Raw genomic sequence first — 25,836 nt, 5'->3', positions numbered from 1 at the left:
TTAAATTAAAGCTGTTCTCCACACTCAGTTATGTCTGAGCTTCCACCTGAGGAATGAAAATAATTCTCATTTGTGCATATATCCCTTTCCATCCACATCAAGCACAATGAATGTTCTGGGATGAACCATGTGGCTCACCCCACTACCTTACAGTAAACGGATTTGATTTTCTCCAGTAGAATGATTATCATGTCATTTTTTTATAAAAAGCAATTTTAAAAAATGCTATGTTATGTTCTGAAATGAAGAGAAATCATGGCAAAGAAAAAGCAAAAGCATAGGAACTATACAAGCATGCCAGAATATTTGTGATTTTAAAAAGTTTTGGAAAGATAAATGATAATGTTCTGGTTAAGAAAATAAGGAAATATGCAAAACTCCCACATTCACATGGAAATAGTTTACTATGATGCTGCTGGGGATAAAACCTTGTCTGTGCTGTGCAGGTTTCAGGTGTGGATGCTCTTCTGTGGTGGTGACTCTGACACTCTAGACTTTCTTCCAGGTCTCACAGTGCTCAACAGGTTCTGGATAGACTCCAGAATAGTGTGGAACTACTGCATAATCCATGTTAGTAGTGGAATGCCATGCTCCTGAAATGTACAACGGACAAACATTAATTAGTTGAATCCTTTTGTTTCAACTGAAGGAAAACCATTCCTCAACATTTATAGAAAGAGCCAATAGCTGCAAATAGTCTAGGGATCTGTAAACAAAGGTGATCGGAACTCAAAACTTACATTTTTAGGAAGCAAGGTAATCTAAAATGTATTTTTATTCTGATTTGGAAAGAACAAAATGAAACTAAATACTTCCAAAATTTCCTGCTAAATGAAATTTCAGAAAAGTTGTGATTTCAAATTTTCATTAGTACTTTGAAATGTCATTCTAATTATATTTAATATTATTTTTATGACATGTCAGTACTGTACAGAATCAGACTATTACTGTAATACCATCATATGATGTGCTAATTGAAATATTTTATTATATTTTTAATTATTTTTATTTCCACAACAAAATACCAAATAGTTTCATCCCAACACAAAAACAAATTACTTAGTTTCATAGTTTCATAGTTTGTAGGGCCAGAAGGGACCTGAGCAGATTATCAAGTCCGGCCCCCTGCCATGGGCAGGAAAGAACGCTGGGGTCAAACAACCCCGGCTAGGTGATTATCCAGCATCCTTTTGAAAAACCCCAAGGTAGAAGCAAGCACCATTTCCCTTGGAAGCTGGTTCCAGATCCTAGCTGCCCTGACTATAAAGTAGTGTTTCCTGATGTCTAGCCTGAACCTACTCTCAGTCAACTTGTGGCCCTTATTCCTAGTTATTCCTGGTTGTGCTCAGGAGAACAGGGACTCTCCCATTCCCAGCAGATCCCCCCCAGTAAGTTTATAGATGGCTACCAGATCCCCTCTCAGCCTTCTCTTGTGGAAGCTGAACAGGTTAAGCTCCCCTAGCCTCTCTTCATAGGACCTGCCCTGCTGCCCCCTGACTATGTTAGTGGTCCTCCTCTGGACCCTCTCCGTGCTGTCCACATCCCTCTTGAAGTGCGGCACCCAGAACTGGACGCAGTACTCCAACTGCATCCAGACCAACGTCACATAGAGGGAGAGGATCACCTCCTTGGACCTACTCGTGATGCATCTGTGGATGCATGACAAGGTGCAGTTAGCCTTACTGACCACATCCTCACACCTACAGCCCATGTTCATCTTGGAATCAACAATGATTCCAAGATCCTTTTCTACCTAGATCCTTCCCTTCCTTCTTTCATGCCCACCTCTCCCCACATCTTAGTGTCATCTGCAAATTTGAATAAGGTGCTTTTCACCCCCTCGTCCAAGTCGCTGATGAAGATATTGAACAGTGCAGGCCTGAGGTCTGAGCCCTGGGGGACCCCACTGCCCACATCCCTCCAGGTCGAAAATGACCCATCCACCACCACTCTCTGAGTGCGGCCCGCTAGCCAAACTGCAACCCATCTGACTGTGTAGGCATCAACACCATTGTCGCGTAATTTTTTAATGAGAATGGGGTGAGACAGTGTCAAAGGCCTTCCTAAAGTCCAGAAAGACTGTGTCCACCGCAACTCCTGCATCCAAGGATTTTGTGACCTGATTGTAAAAGGCAACCAGGTTGGTCTGACAAGATCTGACCCTAATGAACCCATGTTGGGTGCCCCTGAGCATAATCTCCCCTGCTGGTCCCTCGCAGATGTGCTCCTGGATAATTTTCTCAAAAAGCTTCCCCAGAACTGAGGTAAGTTCTATAGTTACCTGGGTCCTCCTTCCTCCTTTTTTTGAAAATGGGGACCACACTGGCCCTTTTCCAGTCCTCTGGCACTTGGCCAGAGCACCATGAGTGCTCATAAAGCCATGCCAGGTGCCCTGCAATGGCCTCTGCCAATTCCCTCAGCACCCTAGGGTGGAGATCATCTGGGCCTGCTGATTTGAACACATCCAGCCCCACCACAAGTTCCCTAACTATGTTCTCTCTGACCCTAGGCCTGTCAGTGCCTCTTCTGAGTCTGTCCAGAATTCCAGTGGGGGGATGTCCCAGTCTCTGCTCAGAAAAATGGAGGCAAAGAATTTGTTAAAGAGAGGTCAGCTTTATCATCTGGTGCAACAACCAGATTGCTGAGGATGTCCTGCAGGAGCCCCACATTACCCAGTGCCTTCTTTTTACTCCCTATGTATTTAAAGATGGACTTCTTGTTATCTTTGATCCTGGTCACTAGTCCTAGTTCCATCTCTGCTTTAGCCTTCCTAACAGCCCCCCTACAGTCTCGAGCAATGGAGGTGTAATCCTCCTTGGTGATAGCCCCTCCCACCAGGTGTACGCCTCCTTTTTAGATTTCAGATGTTCCTAAGTGTTTTTGGTGAGCTGTGGGGGATTTTGAGCCCTCTTGCCCCCTTTGATTCACATTGGGACTGTCACCTTTGGGCTTAGATGATCATCTCCTTAAGGAATAACGACTCATCTTGGACTCCCAAGTCTCCTACTCTCTGGGACCTCAGTGCCTCTCTGAATAATCTCCTTACCTCATTGAAATCAGCCCTCCTGAAGTCAAGGCCTATTGCCTTGCTGCAGGCCTTTGACACCCTGTGCTGGATAGTGAATTCCAGTAGGCAATGATTGCTATCACCCAGGTGGTTGAGAACCCATAATCCCCTCACCAGGTCATCGCCTGTGGCCAGGACCAGGTCCAGAATGGCATTTCTCCTGGTGAGACTGTGCACCTCCTGAGTTAGGTGGAGGTCCTGAATCTTGGCTAGGAACCTATGGGAGCAGTCATACCTAGCTTACTGCTCCTCCCAGTAGATGTCTGGGTACTTAAGTCACCCATGATGACCATGTCCCTTGACTTAACTGCCTCCACGAGCTGACTTGAGAATTCCCAGTCCAGCTCTTCCCCCTGGTTGGGTGGTCTGTAGTAGACACCCTCTGTTTCCCCCTGACCCGCTTGTATTCTGACCCAGAGCACTTCAGTCTGCCCCTCCTCTGACCCCATGCTGTTTGTTGAAAATGTGTATTGCTCTTTGACATAAAGCGTCACAGCCCCTCCTTTCTTCCCCATTCTATCCTGCCTGTACAGGATGTTTACTGCCCAAACAAGGGATTGAATACCACCAGGTTTCAATGAGCCCCACTATGTCCGGGTTTGAGTTAGCTAGCAGGAAGGCAAGTTCCTCCTGCTTGTTCCCCATACTACAAGCATTAGTGTAGAGGCATTTAAGGCTAGCAGAGGTTATTGCAGGGCCCTTGGCGTGACTTTATGAGTGCTTGTGGTGCTCAGACCAGGTGGCAGATGATTGGAAATAGCCAATGTGGTCCCCATCTTTAAAAAAGGGAGGAGGGAGGACCCAGGAAAATATAGGCCCATCAGTCTTACCTCAATCCTAGCGAAACTCTTTGAGAAGATCATCAAGGAGCACATCTGTGATGGGCTGGTTTCATGGATGATGCTCAAGGATGACCAGCACTGTTTCATTAGGAGCAGGTCATGTCAGACCAAACTGACTGCCTTTTATGATCTGGTCACAGAAGCTTTGGATGCACGTGTCACCATGGACATAGTCTTTCTGGACTTCAGCAAGGCCTTTGACACCGTCCCACCCCATCCTTATTAAAAAACTAGGCGACTGTGGCATTGATGCCTACACAGTCAGATGGATTGCAGATTGGCTGAAGGGTCATACTCAGAGGGTGGTGGTGAACGAGTTATATTCGACCTGGGGGGAAGTGGGCAATGGAGTCCCCCAGGACTCAGTCCTTGGGCCCACACTGTTCAATTTCTTTATCAGCGATTTGGATGATGGGGTGAAAAGCAACCTGTTTAAATTTCCTGATGATACCAAAATTTGGGGTGAGGTGAGCATGCTAGTAGGGAGGGAAATACTGCAAGTAGACCTGGAGCTGGGCTAACAAAAACAGGATGCATTTCAATACTGACAAGTGCAGGGTGCTGCACTTGGGCAGTAGTAACCAGCAGCACATTTAGAAGATGGGAAACTCCCTTCTTGAGATCATGGAGGCAGAAAGAGATCTTGGAGTCATTATTGACGCCAAGATGAACATGGGCCAACAATGCAAGGTCACGGTTGGCAGGGCTAACCGGACCTTGTCGTGCATCCACAGGTGCATCTCAAGTAGGGCCAAGGAGGTGATCCTCCCCCTCTACATGACACTGGTCAGACCACAGCTGGAGTATTGTGTCCAGTTCTGTGCGCCCCACTTCAGGAGGGATGTGGACAACATTGAGAGGGTCCAGAGGAGGGCCACCCGCATGATCTGGGGACAACAGGGCAGACCCTACAATGAGAGACTGCGGGACCTGAACCTGTTCAGCCTTCACAAGAGAAGGCTGAAGGGGGACCTGGTGACTAGTAAACTCACTAGGGGGGACCAGAAGGGTTTGGAAGAGACCTTGTTTCCCCTAGCGCTCGCTGGCATAACAAGGAATAACGGCCACAAGTTGTTGGAGAGTAGGTTTAAATTAGACATCCATAAGAACTACTTCACAATTAGGGTGGCTAGGATCTGGAAGCAACTTCCAAGGGAAGTGGTGCTAGCTTCTACCCTGGGGGTCTTTAAGAAAAGGCTTCATGCCTACCTGGCTGGAGTCATTTGAGCCCAGTTTTTTCTCTTGCCCAGGCAGGGGGTCAGACTTGAAGATCTACAAGGTCCCTTCTGACCCTACTTCTATGATTCTATGAAGGCCTCCTATGGGTGCATGCACCACCCCCTTGAGCCTAGGACTATCCAGACCCCTGTCACTTAGCTGGGTACTTCTTGTGCTCATCCCCTGTCTTGGCTGGGAAGTGTCCTCATGTCCCCCACTGAAGCTAGTTTAAAGCACACCGTATGAGATCATCCAACCCAGAAGAGAAGATGTGCTTGCCTTTAGTAGAGAGCCCAGCCCACCAGATCATTCCCCCTGAACGAAAATGCGAGTCATTGTCAAGGAACCCGAAGTCTACCTAGTAGCACCAACTCTGAAACCGCCTGTTGAACACTCCAATGCAGGCCCCATGGTGCCATCCACATCTATTTACTGGGATAATAGAGGAAAATACCACCTGCTCCCCCGTTTCCTTGAGCTTGGCCCCCAGGGCCTTGTAGTCCTTCATGATGTGGTCTGGACTGCTCCCATCCACATCACTTGTTCCCAGATGGATTAGGACCATGGAGTATTGGTCCAAGAGTCAAATGAGGCCAGGATCATGTCAGTAACATCCTGAATCCATGACCAGGCAGGCAGCAGACCTCACATGCCATGGGGTTGGGTTGCCAGATGGGACCCTCTGTTCCGTTCAGGGTGGAATCTCCAATGACGAGGATTCAGTGTTTCTTCCTTGAGGTATTCCATCCTTGCTCAGACCATGCCATGCATTGAGTGGCATTGCCATCCCCCTCCTTACCCCCCCCCACAAGGCATCCACTTCTACCTTCTCCTCTAAGAACTGACAAGGCCTCATACCTGTTCCCCAGTTGTACCTGGGGAGCCGCCACCATGCTAGCCCAAGCAGCCCTGGTTCTGGTGGTCTCCTTCTGCCATTCCTTTGCTGTGCATCTGTCCCGGGAGGTCTGACTGCTGGAAAACTGATCCTGCAGAGAATGGAAATATGTGTCAATTTTGTCCTCTGCAGCCCTGATCCTCCATAGCCTGTTCACCTCAGCCTGGAGTTCCCTTACCTGCTACTCCAGGGCCCTAAGTTGGGCACAAGAGGGACAGGCAAGGGAGCCTCCAGACCCATCTCCCACCTTTGGCCTCTGGGTCCTGGCCAGGCAGCTCCCACAGACAGGGGGGCAGGGGGCTGCTGACCCCACCATGGGTTCTGTCTGGCCTCAGAGGTGCCCAAGGTAGGTAGCACCACTGGGGCGGGGTCCCAAGTAGCTGCCCTCCACATCCTTACCACCTTAGGTGAGGTGCCCAACTTCTAATTGGCCAGAGGCCACAAGCAGAACATGCCACACCAGCATGAGCCATAGACCTCCTATTTATATGCTGTGTGAGCCTCTTCTAGCACAGCGGGCTGAACCATGCCATGCCACACTGCACTGCCCTCCCCTAGGAAGTGATAGCTGGAGGAGAGAGGAGGAGCCTGAAGAACTTGGCTACTACCTCAGCTGAAGAGATAGGGAGAGTCGCAGGCAGGGGTAGCCTGGGGGCTGTAAATTACCCCTTTATGGGCCATCTGCAGTCTTCAGGCCACCAGTTGGGCATCTCTTAGCACTGATTGATAAAAAAACCCCCCATAGATTTAAGTAGCAGAAAATCTCATAGTTTCATAGTTAGTAGGGTCAGAAGAGACCTGAGCAGATCATCAAGTCCAACCCCCTGCCATGGCAGAAAAGAGTACTGGGGTCAAACGACCCAAGCAAGGTGATTGTCAAACCTTGTCTTAAAGACCCCAAGGGTAGGAGCCAGAACCACTTTGCTTGGAAGTTGGTTCCATATCCTAGCCACCCTGACAGGGAAGAAACACCTCCTGATGTCTAATCTGAATTTACCCTCTGCCAGCTTGTGACCGTTATTTCTAGTCACTCCTGGTAGTGGTCAGGGGAAAAGGGATTCCCCCAATGCCTGTTGGTCCCCTCTAACTAGTTTGTAACAGGCCAATAGATCCCTGTCAGCCTTCTCTTGTGGAGGCTGAACAGGTTCAGGTCCCATAGCCTCTCCTCATAGGGGCTGCCCTGCTGCCCCCGATCATGCTAGTGGTTCTCCTCTGGACCCTCTCCATGTTGTCCACATCCCTCCTGAAGTGCAGTGCCCAGAACTGGACACAGTACTCCAACTGCGGCCTGACCAGTGTTGCATAGAGGGGGAGGATCACCTCCCTAGACCTGCTTGAGATGCATTTGTGGATGCATGGCAAGGTGCGATTGGCCTTCCTGACTGCATCCCATACTGCCAGCTCATGTTCATCTTGGCATCAATGATGACTCCAAGATCCTTTTCTGCCTCTGCACTGACAAGAAGGGAATTCCCCAACCTGCAGGTATGGTGCTGGTTCTTCCTCCCCAGGTGCATCACCTTGCACTTGTCAGTGTTGAATCCCATCCTATTCTCATCTGCCCACCCCTGTAACCTGTCTAGGTCTCATTGTAGCCTATTCTTTCCTTCTAACGTGCCCAGACCCCGCCACATCTTAGTGTCATTAGCAAATTTGAACAGTGTGCTTTTTACCGCCTCGTCCAAGTCACTGATGAAGATGTTGAATAGTGCGGGCCCACAGACCGAGCCCTGCAGAACCTCACTGCCCACAATCCTCCAGGTCAAAAATGACCCATACACTATCACCCCCTGGGTGTGGCCCTCCAGCCAGCAGGCAACTGATACATCCAGGCCCTCCAGAAGTTCCCTGACTAGATCCTTACTACCCTTGGCCTAGGTGTGCCTCCCCTGGGGCCCGAAGGGGGCCCAGTGGGGGGTGAGCCAGTCCCTGCTCAGGAAAATGGAGGCAAAGAAGTTGTTAAACAGGTTAGCTTTGTCATCTGGTGTGATGACCAAATTTCCTAGCGTGTCTTGCAGGGGCCCCACATTACCCAGTACCTTCTTTTTGCCACCTGTATTATGTATTTAAAAAAGGGCTTCTTTTTGTTCTTGATCCAGGATGCTAGTCCCAGTTCCATCTTTGCCTTAGCCTTCCTAACTGCCCCCCTGCTTCCCCCAAAACTTTCCACTTCCAAACCAACAGCAACAAATTGCATCAGATTAAATGAGGAGAGGAGTGAAATTTACTAACAGCCAGCTGACTTGTAGCAACTATTTCATGTGTCCCCTGTATACTAATAAAATGCAAAGATAAGTGAATGATAAACCAGGGAATTTTACTTCTGAGTGAAATAGATGCTAAACAACAAAGGTTTAGCTTTCACTTAGTGAATGAAAGAAAGGGTGCATGGAACAGTTACCAGAAATCAGAAGATGTGGTAAATTTCACTTTCCCTTATATTAACTCAGCATAATTAGTTCATCTCTCCATTCCTTTAACTTCATTTTAAAGAAGAGAGAGCTCAAACTAGATAGCTATTTCAAAGAAAAGTTTCAAAAGAGCATTGGCTCTCTAGCTCCCTGAAAGCCTGGACTTCTGCAGTATTTTCAGTTTTGCCATACACTGTCCTCTCCACTTCTCTGGGTTTGTACAGAAACTTTATTTCATATCATAATCAGACTTCCAAGCTCAAAAGTGCTATTTTACAAATGTCAAATAATGATTAGAAAACAAAAAATTTGCTGTGTTGGCAAAATCACAGTATTAAAGAAGAATAAATTTTGACATATTACACAGGTTCTGTTGGTTGCTGCAGACTAAGTAGTCCTGAGACTGGTGAGAATGGCTCCCCAGTTCCCTGTCAGCTCCACTCTTGGTTGCTTAACATTTACAGTGACTGGCAACACACAGCCCTGCAAGCTGTGAAGAAATCTAATTCAGCTTAGGAATTGGTGGGTTGGAGCTGTTCTGTATTGCCCATCTCCTCCACAGTGCACCCTGCTACTCCACAATATCTTCACTTCTCTTGCTGCGAAAGGGTCAGGTATCTCCAGTGAGAGTGAATACAGACATCTGGCTGCTCTGGAAGCAGAGACATCCTGCCTATAGCCACAGCTGGGTTGCCAAGCTCCCACCTTGCACCAGAAAAAGGCTGACAACCCCTGCTGTACTATATGACAGTGGGTTATGCATGCTCCTGAGGAACCATTAACTTTGTCATAATAACCAGAGATCCTGGTTTTCTCTAGTTAAAAAAATCACAAATTCTCTGATCAAACCCCCAAATCTATATTTTTCCATAATTAAAATGTAACACCATATATAGGTATCAGTTAAACAAAATGTTTTACTGATATATTTACAATTTTAAAGCAATTTGGAAGCCTACTAATGTCTCAATCATAATAAAATACATTCTAAATACCTATATATTTTGGCATTTGATTTTGGGTTTTTTAATCATAGGAAATCAGCGCTCCCCCTGTCTCATTTGTGCACTGGGTCACAGGTCCAGCTTCATCTGGGTCACAGGTCCAGCACTTTGTGGTGCTAAACAGCTCTGATATGCTGTTGCCCTGTTCCTGCCTATGCTGTTGCCCCTCACTCCCAACCCACAGCCTCCTGCTTCTGCCGGTGCCTTCATTCCTGACTCACAGCTTCCTGGGCCCTGACAGTACCCCTCACTCATGACCTGAAGCTCCCTGCCCTCCAGGCCTGCCAGGGCTATAGGAACAGCCCCCTACCCCATCTAGCAGTACCTGAGCCCCAGCTGCCACTCAAGGGACACAGCAGCTGCTGCAGCCAGAATGAAGCATATAACCTGGCTCCCCCTCACCCACAAGTGGCAAGGCTCAAGTGGAGCCTATAGGGAGCACGTGGGCTGCCGGCTGCACCCCCTGCCTGATCACACTTCTCCCACTTCTTCCAGCCCCAAGAAGCTTCTTGCAGGATGGAACTCTGCTAGTCTGCAAAGGGAAGTGTGCTGTTTCCTGTATTTTTCTCCTTTAAAGGAGAAAATCTGAGTTTTTCCACATTTTTTCCATGGCAAATGGAATATCCAGAACCCTGGTAAAAACATTTATCATTTAAAAATACTCCCTAGTTTATAATAGTTGGGAAATGAGAGACAGTCCCTCAGCTATGCTGTACCTGTTAGAGACAGACCAAGGGTCTACAGAGATTGTCTACTGCTCCACAATAAAGTTCATTGTTTAGTTCTTCTCACTCATGCAAAGCTGTGTTTATAAAAAAAAACCTTTTTTTCCCCATATCTCCCCAGTCCTTAAACACTTTTTTCGCTCATAGACCAGTGAAGAGTAAATTTGTTCTAGATTAAATGGGAGTTTTTTTCATATTGGGATGCACTTCATATATGATACACTGGATAGTAAGGGTATGTCTACACTAACAGTTAGTGTAAAGGTCACTGTAAGGTGCACACCTTCTGACTGTTTAAACCCATAAGTTCAAACCCAGTGACAATGACAATCTAGCTGTACCATGGAGATTCCTCTGCACTTTCAGATATAAAGTTGACCCTGCTTCTTCTTTCTATCCCCCCATATTTTGCAGTGGTTTTTTCCAGTAACTCAGATTCACAAGCCTAGAGAACAGGAAGTCAGCTAGTGGCAATCTTGTTACTCCATGTTTCTGCCTTCTAGCTTTCCTGCATCCCACTTTCTCTATCAGCTTCTATAGAGGTAAAAGTGAATGCAAAAGAAGAAATAAGTCATCTGTAGACAAATTCATGAAAGGTTCTGCAAGGGAAATCAGTATCTATCTATCTATCTATCTATCTATCTATGTGAGATGATCAGGTACACTGTGGAAAACTTTAGAGTGAGCTATTAATTATGATATCAATGGAGAAAAAACAGATCATATAGCTCATGGTGCTCAAAAGTGACATCAACTTCAACCCTATCTTTATATTCATATCCTGCTGGTGCAGGGTACATTGCAGGTGCTTTATTTTTAATATGAACTGTAAAACAAAAGTGTTCAGCAGAGAATACCAGTATAGAGGTTATAGTGCTGATAATGAGAAAATGTGTGATTTCTGAGGTGTAGGTAGAACAAACAGTTCTTCAAAGAAAGAGCTAAGAAAAATGTATTGATAGAAATTTTTGTGCACAGACTTTTTGGGGGGTGCTGGGGGTGTGGTGCATTCCCTACAACTGATTCTGAAAAGCTAGTTTCTCAGAGTTAATACTCTGACTTCTGGCAATATTGCACCATATTTTATTATAACATTCATTTGTAAAATAAAAACATAACTTATTAGTTTTAACAGAAATAAGAGAAACTGTACAGAAAAATGAAGAAATCTGTAATGCATAGATGAAAATCCATAGTGCTGTTTCAAAAAGGAAGAAAGAAAGAGAGAGAGAAGGAGGAGGTAAAGAAGAAGAGATGAAAGGAAAACTTTGTGTCAGAAAACAGATTTTCTAAAGAACTACAAATACTACCCAATAATGAATATTTTCCCTAATAATTTCTCTTTTCCATTATTTACATTCTCTGCCTCTTTTTCTATTTAATTTGTAAGTTATAAGATCATTGGCCTCAGCACTGAGTAAATACAATGGATTTGTTCCAATGGATCCACTAACCCAGGAAATTTGTAAATTCTGAATTTTTTTTTAATACAGAGATGTATTTAAATACTACCAGAAGTATTTAAAACAAGAAGCACACCTCAAAATATATTAGCTCTTAGCATTCATTGAATTTTTGACTAACAAAAATAATAGAGCAATTCTTCTGTTGCAAGGAACTCTGAAAGGCCACAATACGGTCAGAAAGTTTTTAACACTATGAATTGCTATCTGAGACCTTTGTGTTTATCTTATAAATCATGAGAAGGTGTTTGCACACCTAACAGTGCTAATACTGTACAGCACCCTGCTGCACCTTTAAAAGGATCTCAGGGTGCTAGAACAGCATAGGCTACCGCAGCAGAAGCGTCACAGTAATTGAAACAAACAACTGAAATCAGATTCAGCTCATCTCTTTTCTGAGATGTTTGCACATTAAATCTCTGCCAGTTCATTTTAAAGAGCTTATAAATGGGGAATAAAATACAATTTTGCTTGGCACACGTGCCTTGGGGTGGATGGTGGGGAAGGGGTTGGGGGTGCACTGCCACAACAAGGATTGGGCCCCTTGTGGCTCCCTTGCTGCCCATCCCAGCACACCAATATCTTACAAGTTGAGATTGCTGGTGTTTTTGGCAATCTGACCAAAAATATTGCCAACCCCTGTTCTAGGCTCCCTATAAAAGGAAAATGTGGGTATCTCAAAGAATAGGATGCAAAAGAGCAAACACTCTGCTTAGAAAAAGCCTACTGCTGGCCAACAGGAAAAAAACATTAATAGGCATCTGTCAGAAATCCCTCCTACAGCTGAAGCCCAAGGTAAGTTGTGATCCAAAGCCCAAAATTATTTCCCCAAGGTAGGTGCCTATGCTGTTTATCTCATATAACAGAACAAGGCTCAATATTTTTCTTTAAAAAGGATGATGACAACAATATTTTCTTGGTAGGGGTGATATTGCCAAGCACCTTCTTAGATCACAACCAAATAGTGAAAGCACTTGAGAAACCTGGCTTTAATTCCCTTCTCAGCCTAAGAATACTCAGACCCACATCTCCTTCCTTCCTGGAAAGTCTTAAATACCACACTAGAGGCTTTCTTGGGTGAAGACAGTATCAATATATGCAATTAAAGCAGTACTATTGCACAAAAAAAGGAACATAGGATTCATTGGTTCTGAAAGAAAAAGGAAGCATGAGTATGTAGCCTAGTGCTTTAGGGCATTTGCAAGAAAGGCAAAGTCCAGAGTTTTAAACCGTGCTTCCAGGACTCCACTTCCATAGCAATTCTATTTTTTTACCCAGTGGCAATTCAATGAAAAATTACCACCATCCCTATATTAAGAAAAGTAGTGGGGCCAAATTCACTATGTAAAGAGCCCAGTTTATCAGTGTGCACTTAATCTAAAAATCTAGTTTATTCTGGTAAATTAGGCAGATGGAGAGATTAGTTTCTGGAGCTTGATAAGCCTCTCTGTCAGACACAGCTTTATTATGATTAGGACAGTCCTAGGCACAAAGGCACTACCATCAGGGCTTAGAGACCTTTAAGAGCAAAATGTCAGAGAGTATATAAGTCTAGCAGCTATTTTGCATCTTCATAATTTATACAGCACCATAGCTGTGCCTGACAATTCTGTGTTAAACAAGATGACACAAGTCAAACTCAGTTTTCATCAAGATCCTTTTTAGATCAAAATGTACAGATAATTACCTGAGAAGTACTGAAGAGTAGCACCAAGCCATAAATATCTGCATACCACCCAGTAAACAACCTACTTTGTCACTGGTAGAACAGAATTTTGCAGTAATAATTGACTTTTGAGCTGACTCATCTTTAAATCCTTGAAATATTTTACTTGAATAATGAGCTTATTAGTGAGAGAAGGTCTAAATAAGAAAAAAAAGGTATATTATTATGTCTATCAAACAGGAATACTAATAATCTATTATCAAAGTTTTACAGTTGGCATATTTTAAAATTTAACTTTTATCAGGCTAGCAACTAAGACAGGCAAAATACTAATTCCATCAGTACTACTGCAGTTGTTCTATACTTCTATTTGTGTAATTTATTTCAACATCTGGACCTGAGCCTGCTCTCTTTTACATCATTTTGTATTGGTCTAACTCCACTACAGCATATTAAATTACTCCTTATTTTAACCAGTATAGGCAAGAACAAAATTTAGTTCTGTTCCAGTACAGAGAAGAAAGAGTGGATTCTGTGGAGCTGAGCATGTATATTAGGGATTTCTTTTTTCTTTGACTTTATAACTGACATAAATGTGTTAATAGTGACAATGAAAAATAAAGATACTAGATTCATATTATTGTATCTGCATAAAGAAAATAGGGTAATTGATGCAAGTACTATTTTTCCTTTTCTTCAATACAATCTCCCTTTCACCACACAAAGTACACACAATGAGAAAATCCCTTTTCATCTATTATTCCATTTTTTATTTGAAGTCTTTCCTCTGTCCATACCAAAGAAAAAAATAATCCATCCCAAGAATTTTCTGTAAACACTGCAACTGTAAAATATTACTCAATCGGGTTTCCATTATATTCAGATGATAATGAGACATACACTTTCCTTAGGAGTTACACAAAATAGCTCACCAGCCCTTTCTCATGTGGCAGTTACAGATAAATCTCAAAATGAGTTGGTGTGCTTTCACAAAATATATATACTAATAAAACACTTTTTTTTTGGTAACTAAATAGAAATTATAGGAGGGGCAAGTTGCAATCAGGAACTTAACTGATGATTTGAGAAGGCAAGTGGCCAGCTCTCAAACATTTAACTGGCCATGTGTGTTAACAATGCATTCACGTTTTCAAATCAGACCAAAGTCTACTCTCACTTAAACAGATTCAGCTTTCAAAAATATGAATTTGCACATGATTGAAAGCACAATATTTCAGATTTGCACATGAATTTGTAATTGCTCCTCAAATGCAGCATGCCTGAAAGTAGGTGGGAGTAACCTCTATGCCAGGAAAGGGGTGCAGGGAGTGACCTGCATACTTTTAATAGTGCCCTAGATTACCAGCCTTCCTCTGAAGCTGGGGAATTCTAAGATTCACTATACCTCTGAGGCAGAATAGACATTGAGACAATGCACTCTATCACTGGAACCAAGCTATATCAAATGGTAGAGTTTGCCCGAAGTGATTTACCCATAGTCATACAGGGCGCATATACATGTGCATTAACACACTTAATTTAATGCACATGAAATCTAGTACTGAGAGCCACTCCAGTTGGAACAGATGTGTGTCTCCTGTTTCCCTCGGATTAACAATGGTGGTGGGGGTGCTTGGACTAAAGCTTGTTTGATGAGCTTTAGTTCAAGTGCCCCCCCCCGCCACCATTTTTAAGTACAGGAATACCAATACACAGGATGTGGCAGTGCTTCAATAGTAGCAGCTCCCAGAGCTGTTCTATTTAAAGTGCCACCCCAAAGCACACATAAAAGTGCCCTTAGTGAATCTAATGTGCATTGAAATAAGTTATTGTGTATCAACGGATGAGTAGATGCACCCACTACAAAGAACAAACACCAGATCTCAAAACAGAATCATAGAATTGTAGAACTGGAAGGGACCTGTAAGATCATCAAGTCCAGTCCCCTGCCATGGGCAGGAAGTTATGAACTCTGACAAGTTCAACAAGGTACCTGTTCAGCTTCCTCTTGAACACGTCCAAAGATGGTGGGAGTGTGTTCCAGATTCAGGAGACCCTTACAGAGAAGAAGTTTTTCCTTATATCTAGTCTGAATTTATCTTGTATAAGCTTATGCCCATTGGTCCTCATCCTGCCTTGAGGTGCCTTCCTGAGGAGTTGCTCACCTAAACCTTGGTGTTCACCTCAATGTACTTGTAGGTGGCTATCAAGTCACTTCTCATCCTCCTCTTACTCGAACTGAACAGGCCCAATTCCTCAAGTCTCTCCTTGTAGGGCCTATCCTCTATGCCCTTGACCATGAAGGTGACTCTTCGTACTCTTTCGAGCTTATCCATGTTTTTTTTTCAAGTGTGGTGCCCAGAACTGGACTAAGTACTACAGCTGAGGCCTGACCAGTACCAAAGAGATAGGGAGGAGCATTTCCTACCATTGCTCAGCATAGGCAGGTGGTCCAGAGCAGGCACAGGGTGGGCTGGGGTTGGGGCTGTGCACACAGGTTCTGGCTGGTCCAGAGCTGATCCACTCTAGTCCACTCTGCTGGTCTGAGTCCAGAGAGGGCACAAGGTGGGCTATATTTTACCCACCTCTGGTCAAAATGGATATGTGCAATTGACGCTTGTTACAAAAAAAAAAGGGTTAATTTGTTTTGTGTTAATCATGTATGTTAACTGCAATTAGATGACCTAATGTATATGAAAGAAAATAATAACTGTTGTTTCATTCGGCTAGGAAGAAACTTATATTTCTTATGTTTCATGCCAAAAATTACTTGCTAGAATGAGAAAGAAATTCCCAGTCCTTCACAAATGCATCATAAGCTATTTTGCCTATGTGCCAAATGAATTTTTTCCTTTACCTTCTTCTGAAGCATTTGATAACAGTGGGTGCATCTTCACATGTGTTTAACTGTGCACTAGACTAATTTGCTGCAGTGTAAAATGTCAGTTTATATGTGCAATGCTGTTAGATACAGCAAACTAATTTTTACTGCCATAAGATAGTACTCTCTGGGAGTACTATCTTGGGCTTTGAAAATAACTGCCTAAACACATGTGTGAATGCGCTGACCCAGGCATAAATAGCACTCAGTCTGCCCAGGTAGCAGGAGGACAGACCTCTTCTGCCTAGCCAAAAAGCTCCACTCTTTGGACACTCTTGTGTCTCAGCTAGCCCCTCTGATGCCTGATGCTGTGACCTGGAGCCTGTGGCTGACCCCCTGAGCCTGCTTCCAGTCCAGGGCTGCTTTGGCCTAGTTCACACTGCTGTGGTCCTAGACAATCATGTAGATGCCGGGCCTAGAAGCTATTAAACCTGGCACAAACTGCACCAGAGTTTATTGTGCTGCACTAATTGAATATGTAAATTTACCCAATGACTGTCAAAACACTGAGTTAAAGGCACTTCTAGTAATACTTTTATTCTTTTAACCAAACTCATATATCCTCATTTTGCAAGCCTCAAAGTATCTTCTCAATCACAGAATCATACAGAAATAAGGTTGGAAGGGACCTCCATAGGTCATTTAGTCCAACCCCCTGTCTGAGGCAGGATCATCCCTATCCAAACCATCATGTACAAATCATTACCAACCTCTTAGTAAAACTACCATCAATCCTGACACAACAAAAAGCATAACATTCTAACCTGACACAGCCAAGCATATATCTCATCATATCTTGAAATCATTTCTCCATTTCAGGAAGATAGAGACTAAAAGTAAAGTCTCAGGAAATAGACATAATGGGGCTCACTGAAACTTGGTGGGATCCAACGCACGGCTGGGTGGTAAACATCAAGAGCTATAGGCTGTATAGGTGAGACAGAACAGGGAGGAAAGGTGGGGGTGTGGCGCTCTATGTTAAAGAGCAATACACAATCTCTGCAAACAGCACTGGGTCTGAGGTAGGGCAGACTGAGGTGCTCTGGGTCAGAATACAAGGGGGTTGGGGGAAAGGAACCTAACAGTGGGGGTCTACTACAGGCCTCCTAACCAGGGAGAAGAGCTAGACTGGGAATTCTCAAGTCAGCTCGCGGAGGCAGTTAAGTCAAGGGACGTGATCACCAAGGTTCCCTCTAAGGTGTGCACGTGGGCGGCCATGCACAACTTAAAGTGTAGCCGTCCACAGCTTTTTCAAGGCCGCGCATGAGGAGAGGCTGGGGCGGGAGCCTGGTGTGGGCTCCAGGAAAGTGCTCCACTCTCCTGCATCAGGGCCGGGGGTGGAGCACTTCCCTGGAGCTGGCAGAGCCTGCACCAGCCCTCCGCCCCAGCCTCCATCCCTGCCTTGTCTCACCTCAGGGAGGAGCCACTACCTGTCCCAGTGAGGCTCCGCCAGCTCTGGGATGCTGCTCCTCTCCCCTGCATCACCTCAGGAAGCAAGGAGGCATGTGGCATCAGGGCCGGGGAGCGGAGCAGTGTCCAAGGGATGGCAGAGCCTCACTGGGGCAGACAGCAGCTCCTCCCTGAGATGAGGCAAGACAGGGATGGAGTCTGGGACATGCAGCTAGTGTGGGCTTCATTGGCTCTGGGAAAGTGCTTCACTCCCCAGCCCTGATATGGGGGAGCAGAGCACTTCCCCAGAGTTGGGGAGCCCACACCAGGCTCCAGCTCCAGGCCCTGGTCCCCGGCCACAGCCTCCAGCTTCTGGCCCCAGCCCCTGGTCCCTGGCCCTAGCCTCCAGCCCCTGGCTCCCAGATCCAGCCCCTGGCTCTGGCCCAAGCTTCCAGCCCCTGGTCCATGGCTCTCAGCTCCAGTCCCTGGTCTCTGGCCCCAGGTTCTCAGATTCAGCCCCTGGCCCCAGCCTCCAGCCACTGGCCCCCAGTTTCAGCCCTGGCCCAGCAGACCCCAGCCCCTGGCCCCAGCCTCCATCCTCCAGTTTCAGCCCCTGGCCCCTGTCTCCCAGCTCCAGCCTCTGGCCCCCAGCTACAGACCTGGACCCTGGCTCCAACCCTCAGGCCCTGGCCCCAGCCCCTGGCCTCCAGCCCCCTTTGGTACGTGTCCCGTGCTGGACCAAGGTGGAGCACTCACAGACAGAGGCAGTGTGCCCATAGACCATTGCTTCTTAGAGAGAACATTGGTGGTTATCATGGGTGAGTTAAACTACTCAGACATCTGCTGGGAAGAGCAGTCAGCCAGGTCTGACTGCTCACATAGCTTCTTAGCTTTTTTACAGGACCTTCATCTAACCCAAGAGACGCACATTCCCACAAGGGGAAATGCCTTGTTCAACCTGGTCCTGGCCACAGGTGATGACCTGGTGAGGGGACTACGGGTGCTCAACTACCTGGGTGATAGCGACCATCAGTTACTGGAATTTACTGTTAAGCACAGGATGTCAAAGGCCTGCAGCAAGGCAGCAGACCTGGACTTCAGGAGTGTGAATTTCAATGAGGTAAGGAGACTAGTTGGGGAAGCACTGAGGTCCCAAAGGGGAGGGGAGGTGGGAGTCCAAGAAGAGTGGTCGTTCCTTAAGGAGATGATCCTCCAAGCCCAAAGGGTGACAATCCCCACATGGGTCAAGGGGGGCAAGAGTGCTCAAAAGCCTTCATAACTCACCAAAAGCGTCCATGAATGCTTCAAAGCCAAAAAGCAGGTGTACACCCAATGGAAGGGAGGGGCCATGACCAAGGAGGATTATACCTCCTTGGCTCGAGATTGTAGGGGGGCTATTAGGAAGGCTAAGGCAGAGATGGAACTGGGACTAGTGGCCCAGATCAAAGATAACAAGAAGTCAATTTTTAAATACATAGCAGGTAAAAAGAAGGTACTAAACTCTGCAGGACATGCTTGGCAATGGGGTGGTAGCACCAGATGACAAAGCTAATCTCTTTAACAGATTCTTTGCTTCCATTTTTTTGAGCAGGGACAGGGATATCCCCCCACTGGAATTCCTGACAGACCCAGGGGAAGTGCAGCCAGGCCCAGGGTCAGTGAGAACCTAGTCAGGGAACTTCTGGAGGGACTAGATGTGTTCAAATAAGCAGGTCCTGATGATCTCCACCCCAAAGTGCTTAGGGAACTGGCAGAGGTCATTGCAGGACCCCTGGCATAGCTTTATGAGCACTTCTGGTGAGTTGCCTGATGACTGGAAAAGGGCCAATGAGTTCCCCATTTTCAAAAAAGGGAGGAAAGAGGACCCAGGAAACTATAGGCCCATTAGTCTTACCTCAGTCAAGGGGAAGCTCTTTGAGAAAATTATCCAGGAGCACATCTGTGAGGGGCCAGCATAGAAGTTTATGCTTAGGGACAATCAACAATCAACATTGTCTAGTCATTTTTGACCTGGGGGGATGTGGGCAGTGGGGTTCTGAAGGGCTCGGTCCTTGGGCCCGCACTGTTTAACATCTTCATCAGTGACTTGGGCGAGGGCGTAAAAAGTACCCTGTTCAAATTTGCTGATGACATTAAGTTGTGGGGGGATGTGGGCATGCTAGAAGGGAGGAATAGGCTGCAATCAGACATAGACAGGTTACAGTGGTGGGTGGATGAGAACAGGATGGGATTCAACGCTGACAAGTGCAAGGCGATGCCTGTGGGGAGGAAGAACCAGCACCATACCTATAGGCTGGGGAACTCCCTTCTCATCAGTACAGAGGCAGAAAAGGATCTTGGAGTCATCATTGATGCCAAGATGAACATGGGCCGGCAGTGTGGGGATGCAGTCAGGAAGGCCAACCGCACCTTGTCATGCATCCACAGATGCATCTCAAGCAGTTCCAAGGAGGTGATCCTCCCCCTCTTTGTGACACTGGTCAGGCCGCAGCTGGAGTACTGCATCCATTTTTGGGTGCCACACTTCAAGAGGGATGTGGACAACATAGAGAGGGTCCAAAGGAGGGCCACTCACATGATCAGGGGGCAGCAGGGCAGGCCCTATGAGGACAGGCTAAGGGACCTGAACCTGTTCAGCCTCCACAAGAGAAGGCTGAGCGGGGATCTATTGGCCATTTACAAACTACTCAGAGGGGACCAGCAGGCACTGGGGGAGTCCCTGTTCCCTCAAGCGCTACCAGGAGTGACTAGAAATAACAGTCACAAGCTCACAGAGGGTAGATTCAGGTTAGATATCAGGAGGCGCTACTTCATGGTCAGGGCAGCTAGGATCTGGAATCAACTTCCAAGCGAAGTGGTGCTTGCTCCTACCTTGTGGGTCTTTAAGACAAGGCTAGACAAACACCTCGCTGGGGTCATTTGACCCCAGTACTCTTTCCTGCCATGGCAGGGGGTCAGACTTGATGATCTGCTCAGGTCCTTTCTGATCCTACAAACTATGAAACATGGGTTCAGTAGAAGCAGGTCTTGTCAGACCAACCTGGTGGCCTTCTATGATCAGGTCACAAAAGCCTTGGACTCAGATGTTGCGGTAGATGTAGTCTTCCTGGACTTTAAGAAGACCTTCAACACTGTCTCTTACCCCATCCTCATTAAAAAATTAGGTGTCCCTTGTGTCAATGCCTACACAGTTAGATGGGTCACAAATTGGCTGGAGGGCTGCACCCAGAGAGTGGTGGTGGATGGGTCATTTTCGACTTGGAGAGATGTGGGTAGTGGGGTTCCCCAGGGCTTAGTCCTTGGGCCCGCACTGTTCAATATCTTCATCGGCGATTTAAACAAGGGGGTGAAAAGCACCTTGTTCAAGTTCATAGATAACACTAAGATGTGGGGGAAGTAAGCACGCTAAAAGAGTGGGACAGGCTACAACTAGATCTCGACAGGTTACAGAGGTGGGTGGATAAGAACAGGATGGGTTTCAATACGGAGAAGTGCAAGGTGTTGCTCCTGGGAAGGAAGAACCAGCAGCATACCTACAGGCTGGGGAATTCTCTTCTCATCAGCACAGAGGCAGAGAAGGATCTTGGAATCACTACTGATTCTAAGATGAACATGGGCTACCAATGTGGGGACGCAGTCAAGAAGGCTAACTGCACTTTGTCATGCATCCACAGATGCATCACGAGCAGGTTTAAGGAGGTGATACTCCCCCTCTATGTGGTACTGGTCAGGCTGCAGCTGAAGTACTGCATCCAGTTCTGGGGACCACACTTCAGGAGGGATGTCGACAGCATCGAGAAGGTCCAGAGGAGGGCCACTCACATGTTTAGGGGGCAGCAGGGCAAGCCCTATGAGGACAGGCTATGGGACCTGAACCTGTTCAGCCTCCACGAAAGAAGGCTGAGAGGGAATTTGGTGGCCAGCTATAAACTTGCCAAGGGGGACCATCAGGCAGTGGGAGAGTCTTTGTTCCCTCAAGCACTACTGGGGGTAACAAGGAACAATGGCCATAAGTTGACAGAGTAGATTCAGGTTAGATATCTACTTCACTGTCAGAGTGGCTAGGAGCTGGAACCAACTTCCAAGGGAAATCATGCTCGTTCCTACCCTGGGGGTCTTCAAAAGAAGGCTAGACAGGCACCTAGCTCGGGTCATTTGACCCCAGCATCCTTTCCTGCCCATGGCAGGGAGTCAGACTAGATGATCTGCTTGGGTCCCTTTCGACCCTGCCAACCATGAAACTTAATTTTGCAGCCATACGGTTCAGAAGAAAATACATTTAAATATCTAGTTAAAGATTTCATAATAATTAGGCCAACCGAAATGAACAAATTCTCCCAGACCAAGGAAGGGTATGTCAAGGAGGTTTGAAGACAGAACATCTAGAAAAATAGAAATATGTTAACGTGCATTCATATTGCTTACAAACATTTTTAACCAGCTATATCTACAAACTATCATATCTGATGGTATCATCTTAGGCAAGTTGGATAAAAAGTTTAGCTTGGTCACCACATAAGAGACAGCAATTTCAGATCTTCTCCTGATTTTGTTTGTTTGGTCTTCAACTCCTTGTTTGTCCTATTAGATTAAATATTATACTAGTCCTACATTGCAAGTATATTAAGCAAGGAAGGCTGAGTAAGCTTAACTGGTGGGAGTAGTATCGAACAGCAAGTCAGTGGAAGAGCTAATATCAAGCTTGGATTTACTCTAGTTATGTACCTAATCCACTCAAAAAACACCACGCTGAATAATTCTAATCTTTCTTGAGTTTTAGTATTCCATTTCTGTAAAATGGGCCTAAGAATGTTTTAATTTATAACATTAATAATCTTCTGAATGTAAGGGATACAGTTATAGTTGGCCTTTGTAGTAGGGGTGACACTTTATCTTTTCACTGACCCATACAAAATTTCTGGTCACAGTTCAGACCTATTGTCAGATTAGAGGTTCGCAAAATCAAGGAACCTGGAAGATTTATTTGAATTAAGAAGCTAATGCTCAAAATGTATATATTGTATATAAGGAAAAAAAATGTTACTTGCCACAGGTATTCAATTTTTTTTCCATGAGTAATATTTGTTGCGTAATACTTTAACATAATTTTTTGGCAACTGCTACATAGTGGGCCAGATCCTAACTCATTCAAAGGCTGATTGGTGCCATGATTCAAGTTCAAATCAGATCTAAAATAAATTTTAAACATTTATTTCTGGACTTCTTTGGTATGATGGATGTGAACATTATACAATTTACGCCCAGGCTGTCATACACTATTTAAAAGCTGTTGCTTTTCTAATATATATATATATATATATTTAAATTCAATTTCAGAAAGTATTAATATATTGTCACTTTGAGAGAAAAACCTTAAATGAAGCCAGCAATTAAAAAGCTGGTATGAATTATTCAGGAAACCATAGCACTACTTGAAGATCACATGTAATTGTGTGATCATTCTTGCTTTTGTGGATGAATAATCATATATATCCTCAATATGGAAGGCAAATACTGTGCATGAGGAATCTGGACCGAAAGGTAATGATGATAATCTTACCTGTGTGATAGAACTTCCCTGAAAATCCCAGATTGAAAATTAAGTTTATAATTTGATTTGTTAAAATGTCTTGAATTTCAAGCAATGCCTACAATATAAAAAAAATGTTTAATAGAGAAATATAGCAATTTTAATGATCTGCACATATCTTTAAAATAAATATAATTATAAAAAGAGGCTAAATAATGTAAATCTTACTCATACAAGCATTTCCATCAGCTTCAATTAAGCTACCAGTGAATAAATGTTGCACAGAATGGCCTAAATGGATATAGTTTAGAATATATTTCTGAGCATCCAATAATTAATTTCTTGATTAAGCTACATTTATTTATTTTAGTTGCCTGTAAAATCTACAACAGCCTTATGAAAATAAATATGCTTGGGGTGGTTTTCTTTTTTTTAATAAAGCCAAATTTCTAATTAAAGTCAGAAAATAAAATATATGTACCAAGAATCCAGGTACACTAAACAAGCAATATTCTCTAGTAAATGAATCTCTCTTAACCAGAAAATGTGTACAACAGAAAATGTCTAAATTATTTACTGTAAAATGTAAATATATAGGTTGGGTTATCTTTTACCTGCTACCAAAAATATATCAGGATCTCGGACTGATTTTTAGAGAATGACTGAGTTGTCATGTTGGAGCTATCCAGTCAAGTAACCATTTAAAGTTACTGCTCTGAGTTAAAGTCTTCTTCCAGCTGTCTAGTCTTCCTTTCATTTCTATGATCGCACACACAGAATTCATTCAACTCAGTGAATAAAACAAAAATGTCCTTCTTCAAAAATAAGTATATCATTTAATGGAGCAATAGAAAGGAAAAGCTTTTGAGCCTGGGTAAGATTTTCTGCTTAATAGATATTTTTAAAATAAAGATAAGATTTGCAAAAAGCCATTACAATCACCCAGATCACATTTATACATAATGATTTTCATCAAGATTAATCTACAGAGCTTTTTTCACCAGCTGATTTCATCATTGACCTGTCAAAACAGAATATACAAAGTCATTTACATTAATAACCACGACATTATACCATTAGACAAATTTTCTATTTAGTAACGAAAGCAGGAAAAAACATCAAAGCCAGTGCAGAAATTGTTCTCCCAGGGTTTTCAAAATACCTTATTTATATCCCTACAAAATAGTTTAACTGCACAAGTTAAGGAATATGCAGGCTACCCTAACCGGTTTGATTGGCACTAGGATATTATTTACAACTAGGCAGAGTCAGGACAAAACAACAAAAATAATCACAAAATTTCACTCCTTGATCTACAGATAGTAGTGGATTTTTTGGTTGATTCTCAGAACTGTGGAGCAAGAGCAATAAGAGTGAATGTTATTACCTTCCAATGTTGATTGTCTGTACCAGAGGTATAACTAGGAATTTTCATGCCCTGGACAAAGAAGGATATCCTGGGGAACAGGGGCAGAAAGACATGGTACTGGGCTGCTACAGTGTTGGTTTCCCAAGGGCTGCCATATTCTTGCCCCCTGTAAATCAGTATCCGTGGCTGCTGCCCCATTCACCTACCCCTAGTTATGCCAGGATATTATTGTAGTCTGGGGTAAGAAAGCAAAGTTTAGTTTCATTTTATATTTTCAACTTAAAAAAAAAACTCTTTATGCTCTGTATAGAGATTTAAATCCAAAAACTATCCACTAGATTTCATTTAAAACTAACAGTAAAATACGGTGTTTCCAAAACAATATATTCTCCCAGTGGTTCTTAGCTCCTTCAAGGAGTTTTAGTTTGCTGCACTCCAAGTCATTTAAGGTGCATTATGTTGCTGAATTTCCTATATTGGGTGGAATTAATGTGCAATACGCTGCCGGGGCGTGCAAACACCGACACCATTAAAGTGGTGCAAAAGCATTTAGCTCACTTTAAAGTGTCATGCACACACACCTCTTGTTTCTTCTCCACACAAGAGACTGGATCATTTGCATTTGGATCTAATTTCTAATCTGCTGCATAGTGGTAGATTAAAACAGTGTGAAAGGGGAACATAATCAGGTACATGAAGAAAGGGAACCCATGAGGGTCTCCAATCATGATTCATCCTTATGTGCTGTCCATTTCCTCCTACTTCCACTAGAAATATTTACAATTCTCCAGGATCACAGTGGCTGAATAAAAGTCTACCAAAGCCCTTTCTATCAGAATTTGCCAATTCGTAGTAATTGAGATATTTTGTAAAAGCAGAAGGGCTCTGGTGGTGTGGTCACACCCCACTGTCACGGGATGAGGTCCCTAAGGATGGCATGATCTCCTAAGGCCCCTCAACCATGCCAATGGGGCCTGACAGACACCTTCTTTTCTCACCCACCACGTATTGATGTAAAATGCAATGTAGTGAGGCTGCTTTTATGTCCAGTCGGACATGGTCCTGATGGACTTCCCTGGACCCCGTGTGTCCCCAGGCTTATGGGCTATATGCGTGGCTCCAACTGCCCCTTTACCACACCCCAAGCCTGGCAGATGGCATTGACATTTTCCAGTCTGGGCCTTGATGTGAATTGGCCCCCTTGTCCTCTCTGGGCTATCCGCAGTCCTGTATCTGCACCTCACTGGCGCTGGGGTCTCTGCACCCCTAGCATCACACCCTCACTGGCACTGGGGTCCCCACACTATAGCGGGCCCCCAAATAGCCTCACCCAAACCACTGGTCTTATAAAACAACAACCAAACATAAGCCCCTGG

General features: G+C 44.7%; 1 pseudogene; it reads right to left on the bottom strand.

Annotated features, from left to right (window-relative positions):
• Window positions 1-489: 489 nt before the first annotated feature.
• The window catches only part of LOC149870667 (N-heparan sulfate sulfotransferase 4-like), a 49,565-nt pseudogene continuing 24,218 nt past the window's right edge, over window positions 490-25,836 (bottom strand).

Source organism: Crocodylus siamensis, chromosome 2 (genome assembly GCF_052110815.1).
Source record: "Crocodylus siamensis isolate JL-2025a chromosome 2, ASM5211081v1, whole genome shotgun sequence".
NCBI lineage: Eukaryota > Metazoa > Chordata > Crocodylia > Crocodylidae > Crocodylus > Crocodylus siamensis.
The sequence above is the reverse complement of the archived record's forward strand: the minus strand, read 5'-3'. Positions and strand labels throughout refer to the sequence as shown.